General features: G+C 35.6%; 1 long non-coding RNA gene across 3 annotated transcripts; it reads left to right on the plus strand.

The window, feature by feature from the left end:
- Positions 1 to 246: 246 nt before the first annotated feature.
- On the plus strand, positions 247 to 3234 carry LOC143550632 (uncharacterized). 3 transcript variants are annotated; one of them, XR_013138363.1, is made up of 3 exons: positions 247 to 301; positions 420 to 539; positions 2297 to 3234. It is a non-coding gene; the product is annotated as an uncharacterized LOC143550632 (long non-coding RNA). The 3 variants fall into 3 exon arrangements; XR_013138364.1 differs by having other exon boundaries at positions 253 to 539; positions 2297 to 3032; positions 3105 to 3234; XR_013138362.1 differs by having other exon boundaries at positions 253 to 539; positions 2297 to 2391; positions 2478 to 3234.
- Positions 3235 to 10075: the final 6841 nt, after the last annotated feature.

Consider the following 10075-nt stretch of genomic DNA (forward strand, 5'->3'; position numbering starts at 1 on the left):
TTGTAATTAATCTATCATGTTGCTTTTGTTTAGTTATGGTTGTACCTGGATATGGCTAAAGACTATGCAATTGCCGTATTGGGCCGGCCCAAGTGGCCCATTATGTAGTAAACCTAGGTATGGAGTATAAATGCCCACTCATAATCCAGACTATGTTTAGATCAGCTGTCGTTGTTGCTCCTTCTATTCAGATCTCTTATCTACGTTGCTTCTACTATTCAGATCGGCTGTTGCCGTTGCTCCTTCTGTTGGTCCTGCGGTTTTGATCGGGTGTTGCCGTTGAACGATTAGGGTTTTTATGGTGAGTTACAACCCCTTTCTAATCGAAAGATCCCAATTTGTGTTTTGGTTTATAGGTCAAGAAATCAAAAACATATATTAAATCCTTCTGTTGAATTTCCAATTTTAGATCTTTACAGGTGGAAATCAAAAACGTATAGTGGAAGAAAACTTATAACCTTTGGCGATTGATTTCTATATACTGCACCTGCTTCTACTTCCACTTTCACGCGATAACGTTTTTCTAAGCTTTAGTTCTGGTATGATCGCCGTTACCTAACCTTTTTTGTTAATATGATGATTAGTATTTAGCCTTTATAACACATTAATTAGTACTTAGCATAGTTATTAAAAGCATTGCGCTTTGACGCCTAGGCGATTTTTCAGGCAAAATAGGTGGTACACGGACTACCATGACTTAAGGTGCTATTTTTGGAGAAAAATCGGAAATTCCCTATTTTTTAACTTTTCTTTTAATCTTGATTTTATTTGATTTTCTTAGATTTATATCTTAAACAACTTATCCAAAATTCACCGGATTAACAAAATTAACTCTAATCTTTATCATCTCTCCCTATAATTAACGACAATTGCTTGTACGCATGAGGTTAGTATGTTTTTAAATCTGTTAACTATGATGAAGATACAAGATGAAGGTTTTGTTTTAACCTGCTTGTTAAAGTTATGAATTTGAATTCTGAACCTTCTTGTTAAAGTTGTGTGGTGGGAATAAGAAATGTTTGTAAGAAATAATGATTTTGAATAGAACAATTAGAATATGTTAAGTTTTAGTGATGTCATCTTTTTTAGAATTTTTATTACTTTATGAATTTTTTGCTTTTAGTATGAACAATTTGGTTATTTTGGGTTTTTAAATGATTTCGCACTTTATGTTGAGGATTATGCTTTTAAAATATTTTGGTATTTGAATAAAGTGATATTCGCTATTACAAATATTGTCGGGATTTTTTTTATTCAACTATGCTTTTGTTAGACCCACGCCTTTTTATTTGCATCTAGCTCTTAGGCCCCAAGGGAGACCCTATGCGTCTTAAGTACGCCGATCGCATTTGATAACTATGGTATTTAGTAATTAATATTCATTCCATCATGGTTTTTGTTGAAGTATGGGAATAGAGTTCAAATCATGCTTTAATCCGACCTGATATTTCCATATTTGAATTGTTAGTTCTAGAAAAAAAGAGAAGTCATGAGAGTAAGGGTATAGGAATGAAAGGGGGAATGGAACAGGGGAGTGTAATGAATTATTATATTCTTTTGTCATATTTGGTTAACCTATAAAAATGAATTGAGTTATTACCTTTTGTTGTTTGGTAGAAAAAAAATATAGGAATAAAAGACGAATGACAAAATAGCCCTACATCAAAATAAAGAAACATTACCGAAATAAAAAATAAAAATTGCATCAGTGGTGGCGATGGCGAAGGTGGTGGTGGCAGGGATGACGGCGGTGTGGCGGCGACAATGGTGGTGGTGGCAACGGCGAAGGTGGTGGCAACGACAATAGCGGTGGTTGTAGTAGTCAGGTCGTGGTGCTGTAGCGGTTGTGGCTGCCAGGTGCTGGCGGTGTTGGTAAGGACGTGGGGGTGGCGACGGTGGCAGCCATACAGTGGTGGTAGTGTGATTGAGAGAGTACGTAGGGTGAAAGAAGAATGAAATGAAAAAAAAGGGAGTGCGAAGGAATGAGATTCCTAGTGCCATGTAATTGTCAATTCAATTTTGTTGACAAACCAAACACCTTTCTTCATCCTCTCACAATGATTCATTTCATTCTACTATCATTCTCGAATACCAAAAGCCACCTAATGGTTTATGTTGGTAATTAAGAACATTGGCATTGAAAAAACTAATTTATTACGGATTGAATATAAAGAGACAAATTAATAACTGTTCATTTTTGTTTACCTTGATTACTCATTAATAACTGTTCATTTTTGTAATCATTAGCTGCTCTATCTTATTGTTCTTTGTTAATCAATTGCTCATATTCCAACAGTAATTGCTGGGTCCGTCCTGAAAGGTGGCAGTGTTGAGCTTCTTCTAGGTCTTGGAACATCTTTGAAAGAAGGGATCCAAAAAGAAGCAACAAAGGTTAAATCTTTTGTGCATTTTTGTTTTATTTATCACAAGAAAGAGTATTTCTTAGGACAGGTTAATAAAATAATTGTTTATTGTAGACAATCACAAATCTTTCGGTGGATCCGGCTTTTGCAATATCTCTGAACATATGGGTGGCTGGAGAGGCCGCTACAGAGATTTGGAATCTTTCTGCTAGTGATGAGCATCAGGTTTTCAGTTTTATTTTTTGTTGGTCAAATTTCAAAACTTTATCTCTTGGTTAAATCTTTACTAATACGGGCGATGTTAATTAAGGGAGCTATTGCTGAATCCGGTGATATTATTGCTTTAGTCATTTCTGCCACGTGTCTTGATTTTGTGTCACGTGCACATTGGCAACGGATGATATGTGTGGCATGGAAATTGCAGCAGTTGGTGGTATTAATGCTTTAGTAACACTAGCTCATGATGCAAGATTAACGGCGTGCAAAAAGAGGTAATAATATGATATTAATTAATGTGTAAAGTGAAATAAGTATCAAGAAATGTGATATCTTATTATGGTACAGGTGGCCCGCACATTGACTTATTTAACAGTAGATGATAGAAACCGAGAACACATTGCATTAGCTGGTGGTCCAAACTTTCATTGTGCCGCATGTGCTCCTTTTCAGGTCAAACTCAACATTCCTCTTATTATAACAAAACTAGATTTTTACAAATTTTGATTTTAAATAAAATTACAGTTTACCGTTCTGGGTGCGCGGTATGCACGCTACCATGCGAACCTATTGCAAAAGTCTGGTGCATTGCGTGTTCTTAGGGCCACCTCCGCCGCAACTGCTGGTCCGTTAGAAGCGAAGATATTCGCAAAAATTGTGCTCAGGAACCTAGGAACTTTCATTGTGTAGAAATGTTGCAGATCAAGTTAGAAAGTAATATAGTCAACAGTCATACTCTTTTCTTTCATCACCACGATACTATGATTACGGGTCATGGGTCGGCGCGTTATTAGGTCAGGGGTGATAGGTAGAGGTCATCTATTGGATAAGATTGGAAAATATGGGCAGTACGCAATTACGTGAGTTTTAGTTGTTTACTTTATATTAAGAAGTAGCAGTAGCTTTGTTATATATGGCTATTTTATTTTCATTCCACTGTAATTGTAATGAAGTTGAAATAAATATCAGAAAGTACGTTCCCTAGTATATATGTGTTTGTGTGTGCCTAACCAGGCCTATACCCCCATTCCATTTTTAAAAGTTATTGATAAAATTACCAAATTAATGAGAAAATTAGTCAAAGTATTTTTGGTAAAACCAAGTCAAACGAATCCTAAACTGCAAGAAAGTTGAAAGAAACTTCGTGGCATGAAAGTAAGGGACTCTTGTGTGGCAAGAAAGTAACCAAGACATGTGTGGAAAATGGCAAGAAAGAAACAAGACATGTGTAACAAACAAAACATGTGTGGGAAGATCAAAGATCAAGAAAGATTAATGCAAGAACTGCAAGATAGGAAATAAAAAGTCTAAGAAAGTGAGGCAAGAAGAGAGTATGATAGGCAAAGAAGCCAACAAAGATGGAAGCCCAACAACACCAATCGAAGAGCAAGGGAACGTGTTGAATCAAATTTCAACGAATGGAAATGTTAACAATCTTGAAGGCATATAATCATTGGGAAACAATTGTTTAAACGAAAGAAGTAATTAATGAAAAATTATGTAACCTCCCGAGTTTCATTTGGTATTTAAATGAATCGGGTTAATTGAGTTTTAGAAGAACATCGTAATTATTTAAAGTATGAGGGGGCTAAGTATCATTAGATGAAAATTTAAATAAGAAAACCCTGCCTACACGTGCAACACATCTTGTCGGTCCCGTATAGCTCACTCATTAGCTCACTCACTCACTCACTCACTGTCGTGACCCACACATAAATGTTGACAAGAAGGTTAACGTCTTACTATTTTTGTAAAGAACAATAGAATATTAAATTCGGAATCAATAACACTCTAAATGTTGCTCAACTTACATGAAGATAACAAACACACAATGTAACTCAAAATATTTCCATATATATTATGACGGATACAATGAAAATCAATTAGGGTTTCAAGGTGGAATGTCAGGATTTATGGAAGCTTTTCGTATAGGAGGGAGACAGCCGTCAATCCACAATATTCGCTCTAGTCCATTGTTATGTCGTGTGTCATAGGCGTTCCTTAAAAGTTCTTTTTATAGGCCTACTCTGACACCTGACATTCCCTTTTAGAAACCCTATTAATTGAAATAAAACATATTCAAATGTATTACAAATTATTTTAAGTGTAAACATGTCTTCGGGCAAGCTTTGCAGCTTTGTCTTTTAGCGAGCAGACCTGGTAACCATTAAGTGTGCCGGGGAACAGTTCTCCGGGCAAGCTTTACTTAGAATATTTTCATTAGAAAATATTCATCTAGCAGACTTCAATCCTCTTGACCATATCAAACTTTTCTCGATAAAGTCCTACGAGCAAACTTGTTCTTCAGAGGTCCCTTCAACCTTTTGTTAACTTAACTTATTAAACAATCCCAAGTGTGTTGGTAACAATGTAGTTTGCTCTGAGTTGAACCTTGCTCATTAGAAGTCCATAAGTAATTTATTTATCAACTTCCTTCAAGCTTGCTGGGACCACTGTTTATTATGAATAAACCTTGCTACATCCACCAAAAGACTTTGTTTTAGCTAGGTTTAGTCAAGAGTTTGCTAGACAAAGTAGCAGCAGCACTGATGATGATTGTGCCAACAACGAATATGTTGTGGGACAAACAATGGTCATAGGTGATGCTAATATATTTTGACCCACTCATTTAAGTTAACAAGTTATTTAATAGTTACCCGTTTTCAAGTAGACCCAAATTGACCAGGCTTATTTGAGATGACCCAAATGAACTCGTATTCAATTTATATTTGCCAAATCAACCAATTATTCTTTGAAGAGTGAGTCATAATTGCACCTAAACTTAACTTCGTGCTACATCAGTTATCATACCTAGCTATTGCAAACCAAGCGTCACATTTTTTAATGGTACTCAGATCCTATGCATAACCCAAACAACTGCTTTTAAGTAATGATACCCTACCAAACCTAAAAGAAATCATCAGCAGAATCCTGATTACACAAATTACCTTTACGGGGAAGGGCCAAAAAGAAGATTGTTCTTGCATGCAACTACACCTTCAAAAGACAAATATCAACTGCAGTTAGTATCTTGTGATTATATTTATACAAAAATGATACATTTATAAATCTTAAGATAACATTTATACAACTTTCCTTTTTGCATAGCAAATTATCCAAACATGTCAACGAAAGTCATGACCTCACCAAGTCCGATTCATCAAACCACCACCACCATCATCATCATGAATATCATAGTCAAAATCGTCATCGTCGTCAACATCATCATCATAGGACGTGCCAGATGTGTCAACATCAAAATCATCGAGAATGGGCATGTCATCATCATAGTCATAGTATTCGTCGTATTCATCACCAGAATAGCCATTGAAAATATAATAAGTACTTAGATACCCTTCAAGAGAATGATGAGGAAGTTTTAGATACTTAATCTGGTGTGAACATCTCTTCCCTGAGTCCCCATTTAGATCAAGGTCCAAGCACCGACGCAAGTCGAGTGATTCAAGGTGACAACAACCATCCAAAATCGCCTGCAACCCAATGTTTTCCAGGCCACTTCCAATGAGTTAAAGGTGAGTTAACTCGGGTAAGTGAATCCCAATTGCTAAGGCTATCTTATTTGAAATACTCACGAAGTCATCATCGATATCAGTAATAGTCGATAACGAAAGTGATTTCTGGTTCACTTTGAGTGTTTTTAGCAAGGGGCAATAGCGACCTGCAGCTTCAATACATTCAACCTCAAGTTTTATTCTGACAAGGCTGAGTTCTTCCAATAATGATAATTTCTTGAAAGGTTCACTCCAGAGTCCACCATACCTTCCACCAAAATAATTTACGATTTCTAGACGTCTAAGCTGACTTGATCGATTTACAGAAGAATCAAATACACAAAATTAATAGAACAGAATATAAATTAACCCACATATTTCTTCACCCTTTATTTATAGTCAATTTATGCAACGGGTCAACAGAATATGAAAACACTCATACCTATCAGCAACATAACGAAGAAGCTCATAATCACAAAACCGGGCGACAGTTAAATCAAGCAATTGACCTTGGCTTCTATCCACAGCAACATAACGAAGAAGCTCATAATCACAAAACCAGACGACAGTTAAATCAAGCAATTGACCTTGGCTTCTATCCACAACATGCTTACACATCTCCTTGCACGCAGCACTACCAACTGGATCTCCTGAACATTCTTCCATATAAACGACCCTCCACATGGCAGGGTCCTTGCGGATTTCACGCCACGCAGTGCACACTAACTGGGCATTCTCGAGGCGGTCAACCACACCAACTCTTTGGAGAATATTGAGCATTAAATCTGATGGAAGCTCCAGCCAGTTCCTTGTTTGTCATTGTCACTTTAAACATTATTCACAAAGCAAAGCAAAGCATATCAAACATGTTCTGCATGAAAGTAAAGTAAAGTTTGAACTTAAATTACGTACACTGAATAAACTGATAAACCCTAGAAACTTCAAAAATCAAAGAAGTTCGTACTATATCTATAATTAATTTGGGAAAATTTAGCAAAAGATCGATAACACTAAACAAGAAGAATCGTTTGTGGCTTCTGGAAACTTGAAGTAATTTGGGAATTCCAGCTAGCGATGGCTATTTGAGCCAAAATATTTTAAATGTGTTAATTTTGGTTGTTTTAAAATTTATATGGTTTGATCACTTGAAATTTCACGTTTTTATTTTCATGTCAAAATGGGTCGACAAATTTAAATATGGGTCGATGTGGGTTAGTGTCTTAAGGAAAAGTGGCAGGTTCGGGTTAAAACGGGTTTTGGATTGGAACAAGATCGGTTTAGGTTTTGGCTCGGATTAAATTTCGTGCCGACACCAGTTTTCGCACTGGACGGGTTGGGTTTCGGTTTCTTCCGAGATTTCGCACCGGATAGGTCGATTTTGGATTCGTTTTCGGTTTTTTTGTTTCGTTTTGGTTGGGGTTTTCAGTTTCATTTTTGTCCGGTTTCAGTTTTTTTAGTTTCGTTTTGATCTTTTTTCGGTTTCGATCAATTCGGTTCAGTTTTGGTATTTTGTTTTGTTTTCGTTGACTTTTCAGTTTCGGTTATTTTTTTTTATAAACGAGGAGAACGGCTAAAACAGTTTAGGTTTTTTACTTTTTTCTTTCTATTATTTATATTTTGAGTTATGCTTTTTTTATTGTTTTTTTCTTTTTTTTTTGAATTTTTTAAGAGGTTTTTGATCTTAACAAAAACACTCAAAAAAATTAATAAAAATAATAACTCAAAATATAAACAAAAACAAAAAAAGTAAAAAAAAATTCTAAATGTTTCGTCCGTTGTCCGTAAAAAAAACACCTACTCGAAACCCATTTTGACCCGTTCCGACTTTGACCCATTCCGACTTGGACCCATTCCTACCCGAACCTTTTGACCCTAACTCGTTCCGACCCGAATCAAAATAACCCTTTTTTTAGTTGACCCATGTAACATTCGTCTTTTTCGGTTATGATTGTATTTGTATTTGTATCAAAACCCGACCCGTTTGTAAACCGAATCTTTCAAAAATATAAAATATTGGACTTTTATGTTTCATAATCATCTCACACTTGTCGGTTTTTGAAAACACTTTTTAACGGTCTTTAAAATGCGAAAAACGCTCGAAACGACTCGAGAACCAAACTGGACCAGCCCCCCCCCCTGAAGGCGCCGCGCCGACCAAGGGGAGGAGCCGGTCGCGCGACGCCAAGCTTCACCTGCACACATATTCGGATTTTCTTGTTTATTTGTGTCTTGTTTGACCACTTTAACTTAACCTTTCTCATGCAAACCTCAAAAGAAACCCTTCATAACCCACCCCTCACTCTTGCCTTATATATACAAGTCCATCCTCTTCATTATCTCTTGCTCATTCATCTTCTTTCTCTCTCAAACTAATAACACTATCTCTAACTTTCAAGGTTATTAATAATCAAGCAACAACCTTCTTTAATTCTTGTTTATTACTTACTAATTCATATCTTGTGGCACAACATATATATAACATGCACCCCTTATTTCCTTCGACTTTCATCTTCTTTGGGAGGTGATATGCTACAAGGCAAGGCTTCATGGAGAACTCTTTGTAGTTCTTGATTATACTATTTTCCTTTAATGTTTTACTAGTCTTGTTTATATTATAAGTAGTTTAGTTTTAATTCATGTTTAAAGGGTTTCATGGTTTTGGGTATGAAGTCACTAGTCACGGTTTTTTCCCGAGATTAGACCCGAATCAAGACCGAACCAAGACCGAACTCTTGTTTACTAGCTTTTGTTTTAAATAGTTTTGTTTACTAGTTTTGTTTAAAATAGTTAAATAAATATGTTTATGAAAGATTTGAACCTTGTTACTTCTAAAACCAATTTGATAGTTCTATGGTATTTGGGTATGTGGCAACCATCCTCGGTATCATTCCGAGTCAAGGACCGAACCAAAACCGAACTAAACCGAGTTCACTTGCCTAAGACACACAAGTGTGTTTTTGGCCATCGAAACTCATCTTTTCTTCAAGAATGTATTTTAAACTAATTTTAAGTATTTTATCAACTTACTTGGTGTGTCGGAATCCAAATTGATCTTATAACAAGCTTGGACCGGTGAAACCAAATACACACTTAACGGACGTTAAGGTTCTTCATAATAGAACTATATACTTGGTTAAGTCTTTCGATTTTATTGAGTTATCTCAAAACATTTTGGAAAGTTAACTTTGAGTTTAGTTAATTATCTAGACCCAAATTAACAAATCCTAACACTCGATTAAAACCTTGTTTTGGTGTTCATATACCCAAAGGGTCTTGCATTAGTGCATTATAACCCACATAAGTTACTTAACATAGGTTGAGTAATAATTATGAATGAAAAACCAAGACCCGGTTTTGAGTAAACTTACTTTTTTAGAACATGTCTTTAATTTCCAAAATATTTACATTTTTAAACCATAAACTTCATTTATTTACTTTACTTGTCATACTTTACTTTAAACCCTTACAAGGCTACCTACTAACTTAAGACCCATTCAATCTAGGTCTTGTTCGTTAACCCGATCTCCGATTATTCACGAATCAATCTTTCAAGTTACTTAGTTAATGTGAGTACATTTCATCCCCCGTTTTCACTTTTATATTTTGGGGGTAACATGCATACTTATTCAAACAAAAATGATTTATATTATACTCATTTCTCAAACCACAAACTTTAGGGTGTATGATTCTAGAATACTTGCTCTATTGTGTGTTATATGTTTCATATGCTTTACGTGTGCGAGTGTTTATTTTTATATTGTTGTTGAGCCTCATTAAGTATGATCATACGCTCCCCTAACTACTTAGCTTTGTGCTAGTAGAATAGGTCCTCATTATCCAAGTATGTCGGTTGTTACCGATTAGAAAGGATCCTCATTTACATATATTTTATATACCATGATTGATGCTTTTATTTATAGTCTCATATACGTTTGTGGATTTCGCTCATATTATATATACTCAAAACTATGAAATTGCTCACCA

The sequence above is a fragment of the Bidens hawaiensis genome, unplaced genomic scaffold (assembly GCF_021521415.1).
Source record: "Bidens hawaiensis isolate Kalapana, Puna unplaced genomic scaffold, B.hawaiensis_p1.1 tig00016121_1, whole genome shotgun sequence".
NCBI lineage: Eukaryota > Viridiplantae > Streptophyta > Magnoliopsida > Asterales > Asteraceae > Bidens > Bidens hawaiensis.